We start from the raw sequence: 23,451 nt of genomic DNA, 5'->3' as shown, positions 1-23,451 counted from the left end.
CCTTACATTTGTCCTCTATCCATCCCTGCTTAGCCATTTTGCACTTCCTGTCGATCTCATTTTTGAGACGTTTGTATTTATTTTTGCCTGCTTCATTTACTGCACTTTTATACTTTCTCCTTTCATCAATTAAATTCAATATTTCTTCTGTTACCCAAGGATTTCTACTAGCCCTCGTCTTTTTACCTACTTGATCCTCTGCTGCCTTCACTAGTTCATCCCTCAGAGCTATCCATTCTTTTTCTACTGTATTTCTTTCCCCCATTGCTGTCAATTGTTCCCTTATGCTCTCCCTGAAACTCTGAACAACCTCTGGTTCTTTCAGTTTATCCAGGTCCCATCTCCTTAAATTCCCACCTTTTTGCAATTTCTTCAGTTTTAATCTACAGGTCATAACCAATAGATTGAGGTCAGAGTCCACATCTCCCCCTGGAAATGTCTTACAATTTAAAACCTGGTTCCTAAATCTCTGTCTTACCATTATATAATCTATCTGATACCTTTTAGTATCTCCAGGGTTCTTCCATGTATACAACCTTCTATCATGATTCTTAAACCAAGTGTTAGCTATGATTAAGTTGTGCTCTGTGCAAAATTCTACCAGGCTGCTTCCTCTTTCATTTCTTAGCCCCAGTCCATATTCACCTACTACGTTTCCTTCTCTTCCTTTTCCTACACTCGAATTCCAGTCACCCATGACTATTAAATTTTCGTCTCCCTTCACTATCTGAATAATTTCTTTTATTTCATCATACATTTCTTCAATTTCTTCGTCATCTGCAGAGCTAGTTGGCATATAAACTTGTACTACTGTAGTAGGTGTGGGCTTCGTATCTATCTTGGCCACAATAATGCGTTCTCTAAGCTGTTTGTAGTAGCTTACCCGCGTTCCTATTTTCCTATTCATTATTACACCTACTCCTGCATTACCCCTATTTGACTTTGTGTTTATAACCCTGTAGTCACCTGACCAGAAGTCTTTTTCCTCCTGCCACCGAACTTCACTAATTCCCACTATATCTAACTTTAACCTATCCATTTCCCTTTTCAAATTTTCTAACCTACCTGCCCGATTAAGGGACCTGACATTCCACGCTCCGATCCGTAGAACGCCAGTTTTCTTTCTCCTGATAACGACATCCTCTTCAGTAGTCCCCGACCGGAGATCCGAATGGGGGACTATTTTACCTCCGGAATATTTTACCCAAGGGGACGCCATCATCATTTAATCATACAGTAAAGCTGCATGCCCTCGGGAAAAATTACGGCCGTAGTTTCCCCTTGCTTTCAGCCGTTCGCAGTACCAGCACAGCAAGGCCATTTTGGTTATTGTTACAAGGCCAGTTCAGTCAATCATCCAGACTGTTGCCCTTGCAACTACTGAAAAGGCTGCTGCCCCTCTTCAGGAACCACACGTTTGTCTGGCCTCTCAACAGATACCCCTCCGTTGTGGTTGTACCTACGGTACGGCTATCTGTATCGCTGAGGCACGCAAGCCTCTGATGTGTCGGCAGCTGGGCCAACACCTTGTAGATAGAGGTGGCTTAAAAGCACGCGAGACTAAAGCAGACGGGCGTGAAGTACTAGAACAGGATACGTAATTAATGCTATGAAGAAAAGAACGGAGATTCTCATATATGTGGTGTCACCGCTAGACACCACACTTGCTAGGTGGTAACTTAAATCGGCCGCGGTCCTGTAGTACATGTCGGACCCGCGTGTCGCCACTGGGTGATCGCAAACCTAGCGCCACCACATGGCAGGTCAGAAGACACGGAATAGACCTCGCCCCAGTTGTACGGACGACATTGCTTGCGACTAGTCCTACCAAGTCTTCCTCTCATTTGCCGAGAGACAGATTGAATAGCCTTCAGCTTAGTCCATAGCTACTACCTAGCAAGGCGCCATTTGTATCAGTGCTTATAGCTTACTAATATTCAAGAGAGATGTATTCCAACAAGAGAATAAAGTTAAGTATTATAAAACTACGTACTTTTCTTTAGTGCATTGATAAGTCTCATGTTCCAGATCTTCAAGCCCGTCTGCGTTAGTTTAGCGTGCACCTAGCTACCTCATTGTGTCTAAGCTGTATTAACTAGACACAACAATATACTTATCTTTAATGTTTTCTTGTACATCTCTATGGTGAACACAAGTGAGACTCAAATTACAATCACTGTAAGGCTAATGGCGCCTTGCTAGTCCGTAGCCATTAACTTAGCTGAAGGCTATTCTGTCTCTCGGCTAATGAGAGAGAAAGGCTTCGTACGTCTAGTCGCTAGCTATGTCGTCCGTACAACTGGGCAGAGTTCGAGTCAGTCTCTCGAGACCTGCCTTGTGGTGGCGCTAGGTTTGCGATCACACAGTGGCGACACGCGGGTCCGACATGTACTACAGGACCGCGGCCGATTTAAGCTACCACCTAGGACGTGTGGTGTCTGGCTGTGACACCGCAGCCTCCCCACCACCGGCAAGGTCCATGGTTCATGGGGGGAAGTGAAAATTTAATTCAGACCCTTTTCCTCTTAAGAAAATATTCAACTGACTTTAGAAAAACTGTGTTATTAGATCATGAATTAATATAACAAACAGTATTTTAAAGATAATAATTAGATCTTATTGAAAAAGGATCACAGACAGTCACCACCATAAGCACACTATTCAGTTCATAGCTTACGTAACCAAAATTTACACAACTCTAATAACTCACCTTGAGTTACTTATAAAAAGATCTCGTCCGTCCCGGCGATCAGGCCGGATAAAGGATGGGAGCACGGCTTCTACACGGCGGTACTCGGAACAAACGAGTAAAAGGCAACCGCCAAGCAATTTCGAAGATTATCAGGCTGCAAGCCAGGACAGAAAACACGCCGAACGCACGCACCATCTCAGCCTGCCCGCCAAGGCGACAAACCCCATCTGCCCTGCATACCAGATCATTTCTGCAACAGCAAATAATCCACGTGGCAGGCAAATTCAACTCGTGATTCACCTTTTTCAAGACCATGCAAGGTTTACTAACTACCTGACTATCTGTAGCATAACTGAAAAGCACACTGAGACATTTACCGAATAGAAGAACAATTAAAATCACACTCACTTAACAAAGCTCTGCCCTTCATATTAAAAGAAACTCTAAAACTAACACTGGGCGAAGAGCACACTAATTAACAAATGGTTCAAATGGCTCTGAACACTATGGGACTTAACATCTGAGGTCATCAGTCCCCTAGAACTTAGAACTACTTAAACCTAACTAACCTAAGCACATCACACACATCCATGCCTGAGGCAGGATTCGAACCTGCGAACGTACCGGTCGCGCGGCTCCAGACTGAAGCGCCTAGAACCATTCGGCCACACCGTCTGGCTAATTAATACCCTACATCAAATTAACACTGCAAGGAACTTTAAAAACAAGCAGTAAAAATCTATTCCTTTTTTGCATTTGCCGAAATACTTAGACTCCGCTCCGCGGAAACAAGACTTCGTAAGTTCAGTATAATACTCTGTTATTCAGAACCATCCTTGGCTGATCTCCGGTAGATACAACGTGCTACCATAAGTTTCACAAATCTTCACAGGTTAACTGCAGCATACGAATCATTCGTAACTTAATGCTTCCAGTTACGCGATGAGAAGATGTCCAGCCTGAGATGACGGACCAGCCACCGTTTCGCAAGGAAACGCGCCGACTAATCAGCACCGTACCCACGGCGCGCTGCAAAACGACAAGGACAGGGAAGCCGAGGGACAGCGAATCGAGACGAGGGCCTGCCTTCGAAACATGTTGTCTCGTTGATCGCCGACCGGAGAGAGGCATCAGCCACATGCCAAGCCGGAAAACCAAAGGTGAAAAAGAGATACAAGACCAGACGAGTTTCGATATCAGCGACGCAAGTGGAGCTTAGCTAGCGCCAGTCACCACGGCTCGTAAGTGCTCCAAACTTCAACAGTATGTGCTCAACTACAATAATGTTAACACTGTAAAGTCTCAGAATGATCAAATGAATACATTAGGCAAAATATACGATCTTGAGAAAAAAAGTGGCGCAGAATGATAAAACTAGAAAGCTAAAAATTGTGAGAATGTTTAAATGTACCTCACAATTAAAAGTTACAAGTCTGAACTTGATCAGTGCAATATTTTGGCAAAAATCGGCGTTTCTACGAAAAATTGAAGCCACTAAATATAAGATTCAGAAAGCTGAAAATTCGTATGTAGCCTCAGTATCATGTAAGAACATTACATATGTGACACCAATGACATACCTCTATTAGTTTTCAAGTTATTTACTAAATACCAATTTGGAATGGAAACGTCCTTATTCATGTTAGATTAAGTATCATGTGTAATTGTAATAGTAAGTTCTCATTAAATTATTCGATAAAATTTCTGAAATAATGCAGCGGTACCAAGTTTCAAAACTGTATTTTAAACAACTACGTCTACAAGGAATCTTAAATAAGCAGTTCAGATTTCATGTTCTACTGCCTGTTCCTGTCTAAAAATTCTGGCTGGCAAAATTTAAATACAGTCGAGACAAAACCTCTTCAGTAAAGAATACAAACATAATTATTTCGTATAAAAATTGAAACGATTGTAGATTGTTAAACGACAAAGCTATTATCTAATAGTTTTAAGGCGAGCAATTAAGTCTTGCTGATCAGAGGTCGGTCAGATATATCATTTTACTTGGAACTACCCCTAGAGGTCACCTCTGAACTGTTCACATCGCTGGTTCCGGTAGGAATATTAGTTGCAATACCAGGACACATATTTTGTGTGAAGATATTACAGTGAAGTGTCATTCCCATTTACGAAGAAATTACATGTCTGTATGTCCGAAGGAACAGACATTGTGGCCGGCCGCGGTGGTCTCGCGGTTCTAGGCGCGCAGTCCGGAACCGTGCGACTGCTACGGTCGCAGGTTCGAATCCTGCCTCGGGCATGGATGTGTGTGATGTCCTTAGGTTAGTTAGGTTTAAGTAGCTCTAAGTTCTAGGGGACTGCTGACCACGGCAGTTGAGTCCCATAGTGCTCAGAGCCATTTGAACCAGACACTGTGGCGACTACAGCCATCATGAAACACATGAAATGTATTTGCAATTGCGAATATGGACTACAATCTGCTGTATAACGGAATGACGACAGTGAAAATTTGTGCTTGGGCGGGACTCGAATTCCCGTTTATCGCGAGCAGTTGTTTTACCGTTTGGCTATCCGAGCATCACTCATGGCCATACCCAAAGTTCCATATGTTGTCAACCATGTGTCTGCATACTGTACTCGTTCGTTAATTAAGTATATTCCCATACAGGCGAGACATTTTACTTCAAAGTCACTTGCCCAGTGCCTATGTTATTTCCGAATTATGATGCAAAATTCCTTCGGACATGCATATTTTCATGGAAGTAACAGTTTGTGAGCCTCCCACAATAGTGACAAAATGGAGTGGCAAGTGGCAAGATTATATTGCTCTTTTAAGAAAAGGAAATAACTTATGGTGGTTAGAAGTCATGGCGATAGACTACTTCACGCGGAACTGCATGTAGAGGTCGCCTCTGAACTGTTAATAGTGCTGTTTCCGATAGGGATATTTGTTACAATACTATTACTTATATTTTATGGGCGTGAACTTTTCCAGAATATATGTTGTGTGTGTGTGTGTGTGTGTTGTGGTCTTCAGTCCTGAGACTGGTTTGATGCAGCTCTCCACGCTACTCTATCCTGTGCAAGCTTCTCCATCGCCCAGTACCTACTGCAACCTACATCCATCTGAATCTGCTTAGTGTAATCATCTCTTGGTCTCCCTCTACGATTTTTACCCTCCACGCTGCCTTCCAATACTAAATTGGTGATCCCTCGATGTCTCAGAACATGTCCTACCAACCGATCCCTTCTTCTAGTCAAGTTGTGCGACAAGCTCCTCTTCTTCCCAATTCTATTCAGTACCCCCTCATTAGTTATGTGATCTACCCATCTAATCTTCAGCATTCTTCTGTAGCACCACATTTCGAAAGCTTCTATCCTCTTCTTGTCTAAACTATTTATCGTCCACGTTTCACTTCCATACATGGCTACACTCCATACAAATACTTTCAGAAACGATTTCCTGACATTTAAATCTATACTCGATGTTAACAATTTTTTCTTCTTCAGCAACGCTTTCCTTGCCATTGCGTCTACATTTTATATCCTCTCTACTTTGACCATCATCAGTTATTTTACTCCCCAAACAGCAAAACTCCTTTACTACTTTAAGTGTCTCATTTCCTAATCTAATTCCCTCAGCGTCACCCGACACAATTCGACTACATTCCATTATCCTCGTTTTGCTTTTGTTGATGTTCATCTTATACCCTCCTTTCAGGACACTGTCCATTTCGTTCAACTGCTCTTCCAAGTCCTTTGCTGTCTCTGACAGAATTACAATGTCATCGGCGAATCTCACAACTTTTATTTATGGTCATAGTTCCTGATTTCTCTCAGTAAATAGCAAGTAGCAACATTTTCCTTCGGGCTCTTGTTGACGGCGAAGGTAGGTGGAAAGGAGACACAGACAATGTAAGACTCTTGTCATACCGATGTAATGAAGCATCGACCATTTCATTATTACACGCTGCCTGACAATATCTCTGCAGTGTTTCATCGGATTTTCTTTGTGGTTTCCAGTTTGCGCCCGATCGAACCTTACTTTCCGAAGAGCTCTCGTATTTTCGTACGTAAATACATAAGCAGATGTATCTCTCTTCTTTAAACTGTATTTTCCTCTGGAATTTAAGAGATACCTAAGAGACAAGCTGATGTATTATGATCCGCTTCAGGTAGCCACACAGCAATCTAAAATAAAGTATAGCTATAAATAAAGGTAACAGCAGTCTCTCCTGGCCAGGCTGGCCAAGTTCGTGATTCCATTGATGAAACCAGAGGTAGAAGGTGTGAGTAAGCCTTTTAACTTGGCCCAGAGATCGCTGTGAGCTACCTGATACGCAACGCAAGAGCAATAGACACAGATCTGAGCAGCAGCGGGTTTGGACAGCAGAGGACAATCGTTGACACGCGATCCAGGCCGGCCGGCCCGCCTGGTGCATGTCAGCGTTACGGCTCAAAGCAGTCCCGGCCCGCCTGTTCTACTGGCGACTTTGAAACGTGATGCGCCCACCCACATAAATCGACGGATGGGGGCCCCTCCCTCGTTGTCGGTGGTGGCTACTGAACCCCTTCTGCCGTCATCGGCACATCGCGCGCAGTGAGTCAAGCGATGCCTACAACGTCCGCCATATTGCCCAACAGCGCTCCTAGCGGACGGAGAGAGAGCGAGCGAGAAAGACAGAGACAGCTGGCGGGAGCGCGCGGCGGCAGTATTTTGTTCGCGGATAAAATGGATCGCTTCGGCGGTGGAAATAAATGGACTGGCCGGCGTTGCCTTTCCAATTTCGATTGTCACTGGGATATATATTATCAGGGTGACTCTACAGCTTCATTATTTCGGCGGCGCGGCGCGAACTGCCCCCTTTCGTGGCCGGTCGGCATTATGCTTCGCGAGAAACAGAAGCCGGTCACGGCGCGGCGCGGTACCAGCCCGCTCGCGTTTTGCTCTGTATTTGCGGCGCTGCGTCCCCTTCCCCCACTGACTTCCCCTCCCACTCCCCTCGGTGCACAGAAAGAGGGTGCAAACTGCAGTAGCGTCCGCATGCGCCGCCGTTCACTCGGCGGCCGTTTTTATTGCCGCTCCGTAGCCATTCCGGGCGGCGCGAACGGTTAATGCTATTAGCGCTACACCGATTGGCGCTGTACTGCGCTTTGTTTTCGGCAAACGGCGCTGGATCGTATCGATCCCGCAGTTGAATGCGTAAACACTGGCGCGAACGGCGCGCGAAAAAGCGCGACCAGAGAGCAGAAATCAGTTTCGGTTTTATTCTGTTTGCCCTGTAGCGAGGAAATTTGTTGAGAGGCGTCATTCCCCCCCTCCCGGTCTTGTTGACTATTGACCCCTTACAAACGACCAGAACGGAATTACAAGACGGACGTATTCCATTATTTGGACGTGAAGAAATTTCTACACACGATTTTTTACTGTTGTCAGAGAGTACGTTGTTTCTTTTCCATGCTACAAGCCGCGAATAAACAGTTCTTTCTCCAACAAAATTCACACTCTTTTATGAGACTTTCGGCTGCTTTGATCTTCCACTTCAGCTTACCTAGCCCCTAATTCTCTGCATGACGTTTCTGTTGTCGTCTGTGAGATGCCTATATTAAAATGAGATTTACCACGGCTAATCACCTGAAAATTTTCACTTCAATTATATGTTATGAAAATACTTCTCGTTGATTTTATTGCACTAACTACAGCCTGTATAAAATTAGATACTTTTGTGTCACTTTTAAATAGTACTGTAACCTTCCCACCATAGGTTTCTCAACGAAATTTAGGCCAGCTTTACCTCCCACTCTATGACTTGACGAGTCACCAAAACTATGTGGTCAAAAACTGATGTCCAACTTAAACTCGACTACTAACCTTTGACTGAACAGCACCTAGTTGGAACTGAATTGTAACTGGTCTCAACACAAATTGTCTTTACACGAAATGCTTCACTGAAGTAAAACAATTGTCTGGCTCTAATCAAAATTTCCACTTACCTCGCGTCTTGCGAACATTGTCGCAGATTTCTCGAAAGCACAACAGTAAACAGCAAGCAGGCAGCGTCTAAGAAATGGTTCAAATGGCCCTAAGCACTATGGGACTTAACATCTGAGGTCATCAGTACCATTGACCTAGAACTACGTAAACCTAACTAAGCTAAGGACATCACACACATCCATGCCCGAGACAGGATTCGAACCTGCGACCGTAGCAGCCGCGTTGTTTCGGACCAGCGTCTAAGCTGGATTTCTATTTCTAAATAAATATTCCAACAACTGCACGCCAATAGTGCAATGTGATAAGGCGTAATGGGGGAGAGTAACAATTAATTCCTATGAAATGATATTCCAAGACAACGATTTTAGAACGAAGTATGTATTGAAAAGGACAGAGTAAAATTTCGCGTGATGTACAAACATATCATTGGTCTGAACAACACTATGCTTAACAAAGTGAACGACAGTTTCAAATGGGTACGATGTTAACAAAAAAATTCTATAAACATTAAACGGCTTAATCAGTTGATATCTTAATACGTGACTCAGGAAAGTAGGGTGGTCTTTCTCTCGGCTCTGAGCAAGTCAACTAGCTAACAGTAATTATTCTAAGAAATTAGGTGCGGATTGTTGCAATCTTACCTCATCCTTCTTCTCTTCACAAATAACATTGTTCAAAATTCATATTCTCTTCGGTTTGCTATACGTACATAATATTCATCATTGCTGTCGTATACAATAAATCCTTCCTTATCTAACAGATACAACCACAAGTCAACACAGCACTACTGAATACGTCCATCACCTGCAACACTTCAACAAAGAATTTGTCAGACTGCTAAAAGGCAACGACTGTGCCATAACAAGATCAAATATTGGGTAACAGAAACATAACTTTCTCTCTCTCTGACGTGCACACAGATAACTTGCAAAAACCAAAATAAAATGCCTACTTTACAGTACACGTAAACGAATTGTTAGGCAACTGAATTTTAAATCTGTAAAAATTCTTTCCCCCCCTCCCAGATTCGCCATTGCTGTTTGTCAATTACAGAGTTATTTTATTCGATTTTCACGTCACGTTACTGTCTTACATCTTAGTAACATCAATCTTTCCTCCTCTCGTCACATAAGTCACCTTCGAAAGATCCCGCTGAAAACAGTCTCTGGGGTAAGTGAATAGTGTGAAGATGTATATTTTATTTAATAGCAAGTGACAGCTCTATCATACATTGTAGTGGTATAATTATACTATTTTTTACTGTAATAATTTGGAGTCTCTATCAATTTACACTTCAACGCTATGAAGAAGTTTCCCAACGGAAGGTTCCGTAATTCACTCTTAAAGTGTACTGTATTAGCCAAAGAAAGATTAATTTACTGGGCAGCTTGTTGAATACATGTGAGCCCATATGTGCCAATGCTTCCTGTGCTAATGTAAAATTTCTTATTTAATTTCATAGGTTGTTTTCAGTCGTAGAGTACAGTGACACATTTTCATATTTCACGACAATAGAGAAGTATTGACAATATTACAAAGAATTCGTAAAAACAGTTATTTTGTAAAAATTTGAAAAGCACCAAGTTTTCATGAGATGTCTCTGCAGTCTGTTGAAGAACTAACAACATAAATAATTCCTGTAACACACATCTGTATTCTAGTAATGTTATTCAAGCTCTCAAGTTAAAAAAGAATTTCTCTCCAGTGATTAGACACACGCAGGATAAACCGACTAATTTCTTCGTTTTAAATCAAGTATGATATGAATGGTAACCAGGCATAGTAAACATGTCGCTAAATTCACATGTTGTATTGAATCTAGTTTGTGGCTTTTTCATTTCATCTTGCTATCTTTAACGTCTAGAATGAATACTTTGTACCTCTTCTATTTCCTTGTTTCTGTAATGTACAATTTAAGATTATGTCATTCTGTAAGTAGTACTGAATTCAATCTGCTGACACTTCGTAACATTTTTCCTGAATCACAGTTATTTTATTCGACGATGGAGTCAGTTATAGCCAATACCTGCCAATGGTAAATATTTATTCTTTATTGATATCGAACATAAATTTCCATTTGTAACAAGAGTTAATGTTTAATAGCTTCTGAAAAGGGATGACTTATAAACCAGTAAAAAAATAAATATTCCCATTTCCAAATGTTGGATATAACTGACTCCTTCATAGAATTAAACAGATACTAAAGGACTTACAGTAGGCACGAGAAAACGTTGGGACACCTGATAGCATTTTTAAGCATACTGAACACGTGTTTTTCCGTTTTTAAGCCGATGTGTAGTTTTTGAGATATTTCGTTGTCTCAGGAGTGATTTCGCTAAATGGGGACAAACTGCAGGGAACCATCTCTGAGGCGATAAGGAGCGAAAAAAAGTAATATACACATCCTAAGACCGGAAATGCATAGTGTCTCTTCTACAGAGTACGTGTTAATTTATCGTGGCAGCACAGTACAGTGCAGCACACAACACGAAACCGTCGTTAGACAAAGTGTTTAAAATGGCTCCTGAGAGCGTCTACGCATGCACGAACGCGGTGCAGCAAAAACAGTCACACGCATTCAAATGCGGTATCCTTTAACCACATGGCGTCGCAGGCAGTAAAAATACATCGTTCCAGTGCCTGCGCGCCAGAATGACTTCCATATACATAATTATTTCAGCTCCATGATCACCCGCAGGACGTTCAGATATCCTGGCGTAAAAGGCTTCGTGGAAGGCTGACTGGTACCAAAAGGTGGTGCCAGATAATACTCCACCCACACATTGAGGCGCAACTGGTGCTGATAGTTAGCAGAACTCGGTATTTTTCAAAAATATCGATAATCCGATTTATCGATATCTAAAATATGTAACTGCGTCCTGCGATATATCGAAAATAGTAGCAGTATATCGATATACCGAAGGAAAAAATATCGACGTACTGGCCTATAAAAATGTCGGCTGCCCACTGTAAATATAACGTCGACTTAGAGCTACACTCCTGGAAATGGAAAAAAGAACACATTGACACCGGTGTGTCAGACCCACCATACTTGCTCCAGACACTGCGAGAGGGCTGTACAAGCAATGATCACACGCACGGCACAGCGGACACACCAGGAACCGCGGTGTTGGCCGTCGAATGGCGCTAGCTGCGCAGCATTTGTGCACCGCCGCCGTCAGTGTCAGCCAGTTTGCCGTGGCATACGGAGCTCCATCGCAGTCTTTAACACTGGTAGTATGCCGCGACAGCGTGGACGTGAACCGTATGTGCAGTTGACGGACTTTGAGCGAGGGCGTATAGTGGGCATGCGGGAGGCCGGGTGGACGTACCGCCGAATTGCTCAACACGTGGGGCGTGAGGTCTCCACAGTACATCGATGTTGTCGCCAGTGGTCGGCGTAAGGTGCACGTGCCCGTCGACCTGGGACCGGACCGCAGCGACGCACGGATGCACGCCAAGACCGTAGGATCCTACGCAGTGCCGTAGGGGACCGCACCGCCACTTCCCAGCAAATTAGGGACACTGTTGCTCCTGGGGTATCGGCGAGGACCATTCGCAACCGTCTCCATGAAGCTGGGCTACGGTCCCGCACACCGTTAGGCCGTCTTCCGCTCACGCCCCAACATCGTGCAGCCCGCCTCCAGTGGTGTCGCGACAGGCGTGAATGGAGGGACGAATGGAGACGTGTCGTCTTCAGCGATGAGAGTCGCTTCTGCCTTGGTGCTAATGATGGTCGTATGCGTGTTTGGCGCCGTGCAGGTGAGCGCCACAATCAGGACTGCATACGACCGAGGCACACAGGGCCAACACCCGGCATCATGGTGTGGGGAGCGATCTCCTACACTGGCCGTACACCACTGGTGATCGTCGAGGGGACACTGAATAGTGCACGGTACATCCAAGCCGTCATCGAACCCATCGTTCTACCATTCCTAGACCGGCAAGGGAACTTGCTGTTCCAACAGGACAATGCACCTCCGCATGTATCCCGTGCCACCCAACGTGCTCTAGAAGGTGTAAGTCAACTACCCTGGCCAGCAAGATCTCCGGATCTGTCCCCCATTGAGCATGTTTGGGACTGGATGAAGCGTCGTCTCACGCGGTCTGCACGTCCAGCACGAACGCTGGTCCAACTGAGGCGCCAGGTGGAAATGGCATGGCAAGCCGTTCCACAGGACTACATCCAGCATCTCTACGATCGTCTCCATGGGAGAATAGCAGCCTGCATTGCTGCGAAAGGTGGATATACACTGTACTAGTGCCGACATTGTGCATGCTCTGTTGCCTGTGTCTATGTGCCTGTGGTTCTGTCAGTGTGATCATGTGATGTATCTGACCCCAGGAATGTGTCAATAAAGTTTCCCCTTCCTGGGACAATGAATTCACGGTGTTCTTATTTCAATTTCCAGGAGTGTATAACGTCGACTTAGAGCTATATATTTAAGTACTGATGTATTATTAGATATTCCGTACATCAAGAAGCTAGCAGTCTGTTTATCCCCCTTAGAGCAATGACTGAAACGCAAACGATGCACGTTCACGCTTCTCAATAACCACTTAGCTAGCAATGGTAAGTGCAGGTAGGTGGCACAATAAAAGGTGTTCATTGGGTCCGTCGTTACGTTTCGTCAGACATCGGACTATGGGGAACACTTCTGTCGACTGCCTTCTTTTCTTAATTTTTATTTCTGCAAACGCAAGCGACCTAGCTACTGAAGTGTCAAAATTCCGTTGTGAACTTAAACGTTACAGCTTCTGATAATAGCGCCGTGCGCCGATTAGCGGCTGCATCTCCTCTCACACGTCTTTGCCCACAACAAAGACCGATCTTGTTATTTAGATTTTTGTTCATTATTTTCACCAGCTATTTTTGAAGAATGCAGACGTGGAGGAATACCACACCGGTGGCGTTAAATAAAATTTTTTTATGCAACTGGTGGGCTTCCTGTTACTCCATTCACCGCCGCCCCCCCCCCCCCCCTCCCCCGTACAATCGGACATCATTTGTGCCACTTATGATTTGCTACACAATGTCAGAGAGAAAGGCTGGACGTGATGAAAGCTCAAAAAGTAGTGAGACTCCTTCCATTCCCTATGTGGCACACCGCAAACCAGTGTGTAACGGTATTGGTTAAAAACAGTCTTGGTTGAAATTTTAGTTTTTTATTTTTCAACGACGAGTTTCGCCTTATTTAGGCATCTTCAGGTTATCTAGATAGAAAACAGATAACAAATACATCTTTTTAAGAATCGCGATCGCGTTGTGCAGACTTCGATAACCTATAAGCATGCATAAACAGATCACCTATTGAAAGAGCAAATACCTTAATTTGGCGTTTCTTAGAAGAATCCTTTAGTCAGTGTAGCCAATGGGCTTCGTCGAATATATCAGACCAACATCGCCTTCGTTAAACTCAGTAAAAACTAGAAATATAAAGTAGTAAAATCATTACCATTTCTAGATGGACGCGAGAGGCACCAAGATCTGCACAACGCGTTCCCGTTCACAGGAGCGAGTAACAGAGTAAGATGGGAACTCAGGCAGTAAGCATAATGCACCACAGCGTCGTGTGCTAGTACTAAAGCCTAATACAGGATCACCTCAATAGGTGGCGCTGCTACGCAGTAGTGATAAGAATGAGAGATCGTAAACTGGATATACACACCCACTAAAACTTTATAAATGTAATGCACACAAAACATTGATAAGATGGAATTACTAGGGGCAACAACTGTGCAATAACTTATCCTAAAATTTTGACGAAGTAAAATATAAATGAAGGCGGTAAATTTAAAATGAGAAAGCAAGATGGTTCTCGGGCACCGCAGTTTGACAACCACCGCCGTAACATGTGCGTACGTGAAGTCCATGTCTGCCGGTTCCTGGTTCGTGTACCGGGCCATCGTCCCTCAGCGCTGCACTACACGACAAACGTCCACAGCAGAGTGAGTGGGCAACAGCAACAGTACCCACCCACATGTGAACGCGCCGCAGCCAGGGACAATATTAATGCTCTCATGGGACTGGACCTAACGTCGAAGTGCAGACAGGACATTCCCACTTGCCTCATGTGTCATCACGTGTGTTTTCAGTCACTGAAACCTACACAGTCAAAGATCTGTTATCTCCATCTGCAAGTGGGCGCATCACATGGAACGCATATCCGGTCGTATATCTATATCACATTCTTTGCTATTTTACTGTCACTGTTTTCTACCATTTAGAAAAATTACCCTGTTTGCACGCAGGTATTAGAGGTCGTCGTTCGTGGCCTTGCTGAAGGGATCGTTATAGCATTTGCCTGAAAGGATTTAGCAAAGCCACATAAAAAAATCAGGATAGCAAAATACCTGATCGGGTGAACATCTGAAACTGAGGAACATAGTTGTGGAATAAAAACTTGCTTCATTTGCATGTAATTTCCTTAATTTAAGCCGGTCGTGGAATAAATTAAGAAAATTACTGGCACATAAAGCGGTTAATGGTAGAGAAACCTTTTGACAATGTTAACTGGAATACTCTCTTTCAAATTCTGAAGGTGGTAGGGGTAAAATACAAGGATCGAAAGGCTATTTACAATTTGTACAGAAACCAGATGGCAGTTATAAGAGTCGAGGGGCCTGAAAGGGAAGCAGTGGTTGGGAAAGGAGTGAGACAGGGTTGTAGCCTCTCCCCGATGTTATTCAATTTGTATATTGAGCAAGCAGTAAAGGAAGCAAAAGAAAAATTCGGAGTAGGTATTAAAATTCATGGAGAAGAAGTAAAAACTTTGAGGTTCGCCGATGACATTGTAATTCTGTCAGAGACAGCAAAGGACTTGGAAGAGCAGTTGAACAGAATGGACAGTGTCTTGAAATGAGGATATAATATGAACATCAACAAAAGCAAAACGAGGATAATGGAATGTAGTCAAATTAAATCGGGGGATGCTGAGGGAATTAGATTAGGAAATGAGACACTTAAAATAGTAAAGGAGTTTTGCTATTTAGGGAGTAAAATAACTGATGATGGTCGAAGTAGAGAGGATATAAAATGTAGACTGGCAATGGCAAGGAAATCGATTCTGAAGAAGAGAAATTTGTTAACATCGAGTATAGACTTAAGTGTCAGGAAGTCGTTTCTGAAAGTATTTGTATTGAGTGTAGCCATGTATGGAAGTGAAACATGGACGATAACTAGTGTGGACAAGAAGAGAATAGAAGCTTTCGAAATGTGGTGCTACAGAAGAATGCTGAAGATTAGATGGGTAGATCACATAACTAATGAGGAGGTGTTGAATAGGATTGGGGAGAAGAGAAGTTTGAGGCACCACTTGACTAGAAGAAGGGATCGGTTGGTAGGACAATGTTTTGAGGCATCAAGGGATCACAAATTTAGCATTGGAGGGCAGCGTGGAGGGTAAAAATCGTAGAGGGAGACCAAGAGATGAATACACTAAGCAAATTCAGAAGGATGTAGGTTGCAGTTGGTACTGGGAGATGAAGAAGCTTGCACAGGATAGAGTAGCATGGAGAGCTGCATCAAACCAGTCTCAGGACTGAAGACCAAACAACAACAACAATGGTAGATGCACAGGGGAAAGTCAATAGTCAGCGTCTCAACAACTGCGCTGCCTCATCTGGTTACGAGAAATGTTCTCGATGGCAGACAGCAGTGATTTTAGAAAAATTATTTGTCAGTTTAGTAAATTACACGTATTTTGAGATGATGTAATAGAATTACTTACTGAGAAATTATGAAAATATTTTATGACCAGGCCAAGCTTCTTTATTGTATGAACTAAGATATCCTCATCCAATATTGTAAACATTATGGAATTAGTAAACAAATCACAGTCAGAGTCTTTATCTTAGCTACATGACAGAAAACATTTTTAACAGCTACATCCACATCAAACAGGCATTCAGAATCTGAAGAAATCATATAAGCAGTAAAAGAGAATTAAATGTAGCACACGCTATTGTTAGTAGTAAAACGTACCGATCAGCTTTCACTCTCTTAGATGTAAATTTCTTCCGTTTTTGGGTTCCGTGTCTCAATCGGTAAAAATGAAACTCTCATGTCATAGAACTATTGGCCACTTGTCTGTCCGACTGCTTAAAACAATTTCTGTCAGGAGCGGGAAGATGTAGCAAACTGAAATTTATATCACAAACTAAGGTCTGTGGTCCAATGGCGATGTAATAACTGCAAGAAAAGCTACGGCCATTTAGGTCACGTATTTCGATACTCGAGAAACTTACTCATCATAACCTATGTAGCTCATACCGTTGGTCTAGAATCATGAAATTGGCAAGAAAGAAGGTTTCGCGAAACAGCAAAAAATCTGAAAACTGTTAATTTGTAATTATATCTTTATATGTGTGTTTTTATATACACTAAGTGATCAAAAGTATCCGGACACCCACAAAAACATACTTTTTTCATATTAGGTGCATTGTGCTGCCAGCTACTGCCAGGTACTCCATATCAGCGACCTTAGTAGTTATTAGACATCGTGAGAGAGCAGACTGGGGCGCTCCGCGGATCTTACATACTTTGAATCTGGTCAGGTAATTGAGTATCACTTGTGTCATACGTCTGTATGCGAGATTTTCACACTCCTAAACATCTCTAGGTCCACTGCTTCCGATGTGATAGTGAAGTAGAAACGTGAAGGGACACATACAGCACAAATGGGTACAAACCGACCTCGTGTGTTGACTGACAGTGACCGGCGACAGTTGAATAGGGTTGTAATGTGTAATAGGCAGACATCTATCCAGACCATAACACAGGAATTCCAAACTGCTTCGGTATCCACTGCAAGTACTATCACAGTTCGGCGAGAGGTGAGAAAACTTGGTATTTCATGGTCGAGCGGCTGCTCATAAGCCACACATCACGCCGGTGAATGCGAAACGACGCCTCGATTGCTGTAAGGGGCGGAAACATTGGACGACTGAACGGTGGGAAAACGTTGTGTAGAGTGACGAATCACGGTACACAATGTGGCAATCCGATAGTAGGGCCTGGGTATGGCGAATGCCCGGTGAACGTCATCTGCCAACGTGTGTAGTGCCAACAGTAAAATTTGGACGCAGTAGTGTTATGGTCTGGTCGTGTTTTCATGGAGGGGGTTGCATCCCTTATTGTTTCGCGTGGCACTATCACAGCACAGGCCTACATTGATGTTTGAAGCACCTTCATGCTTCCCGCTGTTGGGAAGCTATCCGGGGATGGCGATTGCATCTTTCAACACGATCGAACATCAGTTCATATTGCACAGCCTGTGATGATGTGGTTACACCGCAAAAACGTCCCTGTAATGGACTGGCCTGCGTGGAGTCCTGACCCGAATCCTACAGAACACCTTTGTGATGTTTTGGAACCCCGACTTCGTGCCAAGCCTCACCGACCGACATCGATACCTCTCCTCGGTGCAGCACTCCTTCAAGAATGTGCTGCCATTCCCCAAGAAACCTCCCGGCACCTGATTGAACGCATGGCTGCTAGAGTGGAAGCTGTCATCAAGGCTAATGGCGGGCCAACTACATACTGAATTCCAGCATTCCCGATGGAAGGCGTCACGAACGTCTAAGTAATTTTCAGCCAGGTGTCCGGATATTTTTGCTCACATAGTGCATATTTATTTTGTCATTTTTCGTGTGACATCAAAATTGAAATTAAAACAATCAGTAGTTCTAGATTCAGGCTGACTGGATCGCTTTGGTAAAACTCAAACATCAGGCAAGGTACGACTTCATTGCTCATATGACGCGTTTCGGAATTTATCCATCATCAGATATACAGTGGTAATAGTCTGCGAACGTCTGTTTCACATAAAACTTGAAACTTCATATGAATGTGCAGCGATCGCTCCTGGACCTGATAAATTCCAAAACAATTCATACGACCAGTAAAGTCATTCACTGCCTGATGTTCGACTTTCACCACTGCGATCCAGTCAGCATGAATGCAGAACAGGCGATTATTATAACAATGGCCGTCTGACTATTGCGTGGTTTTATGTTACATTTATATTATCGAAATTCAAACATTCTCGAAAATCTTTTAATTCCTGGGACTGATGGCTTGTCAGTATCAACACTGACAGACAAAAATGGTCGAGATTCTCGATAGTTGATGGACTGACTATTAAGTTTCTACGGAACAATAAGAGCGTGAGTTCAGCTCGCATTTTGCCATTTTTTAAAATATTATCTAAGCAGAGAAATAAAATGTACTACTCCTCTTACTGAATAATGAAACGTTTATTATATCAACAATGTTGTTGAATCTCACCCCCCTCCCTCCCCGCCTCACGTCCAGGGGGAGGAATATGAAATGTTAAACAGTATCACCCCACATTCATTGTAGACTCGGATTCTACAGGAAAAATACGTCACTATCGTGTGTAATAATTTTGACGTTGAACGATAGATGGTGCTATAAAAACCAGACCTGTGTGGCAAACGACTCAATGTTTTGTAGCTTTCTCCATGTACCTATCTGTAAACATTCATTAACTAATTATTTGACTTGATCTCATTGTGTGTCGTTCATCTCTTGAATAGGCTCCTTCATAACCTGAGTGCGTCCATCCTCGAGCAGCTGTTGTAATAGACTTGCTAAGCTACTCCCTTGCTACATTAGTTGTGCGAATTCACCTACATTACCGTCTTTGATTAGGTAGGGTAACTCCACTAGGCTTCCCATCAGTGCCTGTTCTTGTGTACTTTATTTGTGTCTTCGAAATTTCTTCTGTTTGTTACATTGTGTGTTCATCGCCACCTCACCTTGGGGATCATTGTCACTGTTGTCACCTTTTTCTCGCCACCGTCTGGTTGCCGTTGCCCCCACTGCCAAGGGTGCCGTCGTTGTCACCGTCACCACCACTATCGACGACGTCAACCAATCATCACCGGTCAACTGGTAACTTCCCCACCTGTCTTTCATCGACCATATCTTCGTATCTCTTCGTCCCAATGCCTTCTCCCACCACCGCAATTGCTTACACTTATGCCTTTCATTCCACTTCAATCGACACATGGAGCTCTCCCATATTCCACCAGGCCTACACCCTCTCCCTGTCTCCTTCTCTCCAAGCATGCCACCATCAGCAGCAGCGCCTGCAGACCCAGGATCTCCAGCACAAGGACCAGCGTCATAGAGAGCAGCAACAACACCCGAACTGCCACCATATGTCGATCCACTTGCACTATCACCACCAACAGATGACTCTGCAACTGTTACCCTCACCGACCAGGGACCGATGGCCCTAGTAGTTTGGTCCCTTCAAGCCCGCAAACCAACCAACCACATCGTCCAAATGCAGCTCACCAGTTACGCCTAGTTGTGCCCACCACAACCTAAATGCCTACACCCACATCAAACGATCTCAGTACTGGCCAGAGACACCATGCAAACATTGTAGTCTTTCCTACAACCATATGAATCAAGCAACCACTGCCTCCTCACTGTCCCTCCACCATCGCCACTGTGAACAAAGTGGTTGACCGAGATACAATGAACTGAACTTTCACTCTCCATATTATCAAGGAATATTGTAACCTCATTTCCCCTCCCTCATGCAATACATGTAACTTTTCCCACAAGACCTAGTCTTCAAAGTGCAAAGCCCAAACTCCATCTTCAAAACCTGAACTGACAGTTACCTTCAAACCTACTGACAAATCCTCTGCCCCAACAAATTTCCTTCCTCTCGTCCCACATCTGAAGACATAGTCTGTATCCTTACAATAGTTCTTCAAAACTTCCACCCTTTCTAGACGTCTCACACCCTTCCTGCTTACTCTCTCCTCCACCTCAGCAATAGAACTACCTATTCCCACAAACAGGTCCTCTTACTCTTCAACCATCTTGACATCCTAGTTCAAACCGAACCTGAATTTTGCTATACACACTCCACTATACAGATAGCTCACTATCCATGGCTACAGGAGGAGATTCCACTGGCCACCACAAGAACATTCATGTTCGATCGCAATCCATCTGCAGTACTCTTAAAGAAAACCACATCCTCAGTATCTTTTTCAAAAACATAACTAACACCTGTGCTCCTATCTGCCTAATCCAACTGCGTCACCTCTCGCACAAAAATCATACTTTCTCGACCTGTATTACTGCCACAGATCTTAACATACATAGCCATTTCCATGCTGAACTCCCTCTCCCACAACATACCTGCCCACAAAGTAATTCAGTTTTTGATCTCATTCTCACAACTTCTAACCTCCTTGGGTGAATTACTACAGTAGTCGTCGATCCCACTGGAAGTGACCATCCACCCAACCTACTCACCATCCCCTGCACAACACACCTTATCCATGTGACACTACTCACATACCAGCTGGGAAGCCTAAAGAGAATCCATCACTATCCAAATCGCAAGCCCAGTGACATTTTTTGTGCTGCCTCCTACAGACCTTGTCAAAAGCCATAACTTAACAAATGCGACAAATGTCATCTGTCAACACCATCCCCCACTTCCTCAAAATGCTCTCCTCCTCCTCCGTGGATTCCACCACCTATACTGATCCTTCCTGCAGACCTGTGATTGAGACATGCTTACATACCTCTGACATCTACAGCGAGACATTAGAAATCTGCTAAACGCAAAGAAACGCCATGTTTGGAGCCGAACGTGTACCATCCTCAAGGCCACACGGCCCATAATCTCTCCCAGGTACTGGAAAGCATATCACCGTCTTTCTGGCAGCAACCCTACTTCCTCCTACCACTTATTGCCCAATAACCTAAAAAAGCAAGTCATTTTGCATCGTACATGATACCTTCACCGTCCTTGATAACCCCCACTTCAGTTACTCCTTATTCCCGGCAGTGTCTGAGTGAAGCAATATCGCCCTCCCTCTCCTCAGTACAAGCTTTCAGTACTTCGACAATATCCCAAAGACAGAACTCAATACTCCAAGAACAATACAACGCGTTCAACGGATACTCAATAAAAAACGCCACACTGCTCCTGTTCACTACTGCGTAACCTACAGAAACGTGAATGAGTAACCCATTTCCTTCTCAAAAACCCTGGACGCCCTTAACAGTACAATCCTTCACACGAGTTTCTATCCTGGGCCATGGAAAACCTCTCGACGTATCCTCTTCCTCAAACCTAACAAATTCACCACTGACACCTTCTCCTACTGTCCCATCAGCTTCACCTCTCTGTTTACCAAGGTTTTTGAATCCATCCTGTCCTGATGCATTCATAAATACCTTTACCTATATCTGTCGATGAATGTGGTTTCTATACCAATTTCTCCTCCACTGACCTAACCCACCAAACCACCAACCACAAATCCGCCGTTTTTGTGTCCCTTGACCTTGAAAAAGCATATGATAACGCGTGGCGTTCCAGACCTCTCTTGAAGCTCGATACCTACGCTGTTCTAATAATTCATGTCTGCCTCATCGCATCCTTTCTCTCTAACTGCCCGTCTTCGGTCACTATTGACAACACTAACTTCTGTATCTTCCATCCCACTGCAGGTGTCCCCTAACGATCAGTCTTCTTTCCTGTCATCTATGTTCGCTATATCATTGGTATGCCAAAGTCACTTCTCACAGTTAATCTTCGAAAGTATGCTGATGACAATGTCTTCCTAACCTTGTACCCTAACCTCCACAAATCCCAACGATCCTTCCAACTACGTCTCAATCAGTTCAGCTCCTGGTGCAGCCAGTGGCTTACCAAAATCAGCTCTACCAAAACCCAGGAAATAATTATCAGCTGAACCACCCAAAGCTTCAGCATCCACAAATTTTACCTTATCATCTTTCCTATCCAATATCTCAGATTAACAAGTGATCGCCTACCATAATGTAAGCCACATCTACTCACCATTCAAGGTAAAGCCCACAACAGACAAAAATTACTTAAACTACTAACAGGCCAAACATGACTATTGCGCCCTTCTACATTCCTCCATACCTACAAATCTCTAATCAGACTCATTTTGTGGCACGAAAATGTGGCATGAATTTCCGTTCCTCGCACTTTTTATCACGCCCTAAAAGCCCTCAAATCGCACGCACTCCACCTAGCCTTTTGCATCTGCTAACACTTCCCTCCCCGAATCCTCTTTTCTTTTTTTTATGAGTCATCATTATTCCGGTTCGATGCGGCCAGCGGCGAATTCCTCTCCTGTGGCAACATCTTCATCTCAGAGAAGCACTTGCAACCTACGTCCTCAATTATTTTCTGGCTGTATTCCAACATCAGTCTTCCTCTAAAGGCTTTATCTTCTACATCTCCCTCCAGCACCATGGGAGCTATTTTTTATGTCTCTACAGACGTCTTACCATCCTGTCCCTTCTTGCCATGTATTTATTTCCTCGCCTATTCTGTAGAGAACCCCCTCATTCCTTAGTTAATCAGTTCTCCTAACACATTTTCCTGTAACACTACATTTCAAATGCTTCGATTAAGCTCTTTTTCGGTTTTCCCAGAGTCCATGATTCTCTACCATAATATGCTGCGCTCAAAATGTACATTCTCAGAAATTTCTTCCTCAAAATAAGACCTATATTTGATACTAGCAGACTTCTCTTGGCCAGGAATTTTCTTTTTGCTAGTGCTAGTCTGCTTTTGATGTCCTCCTTGCTCCGACCTACATGGCTTATTTTGCTGCCTAGGTAGCAGAATTTCTTAACTTACTTAGCTTCGTGATCACCAATCCTGATTTTAAGTTTCTCTCTGTTATAATATCTGTTGCTTCTCATTACTTTCATCTTTAATTGATTTACTCTCAATCCATGTGCTGTACTCATTACACTGTT

This window comes from Schistocerca nitens, chromosome 6 (genome assembly GCF_023898315.1).
Source record: "Schistocerca nitens isolate TAMUIC-IGC-003100 chromosome 6, iqSchNite1.1, whole genome shotgun sequence".
Lineage (NCBI taxonomy): Eukaryota > Metazoa > Arthropoda > Insecta > Orthoptera > Acrididae > Schistocerca > Schistocerca nitens.
This window is presented reverse-complemented; position numbering follows the sequence as displayed.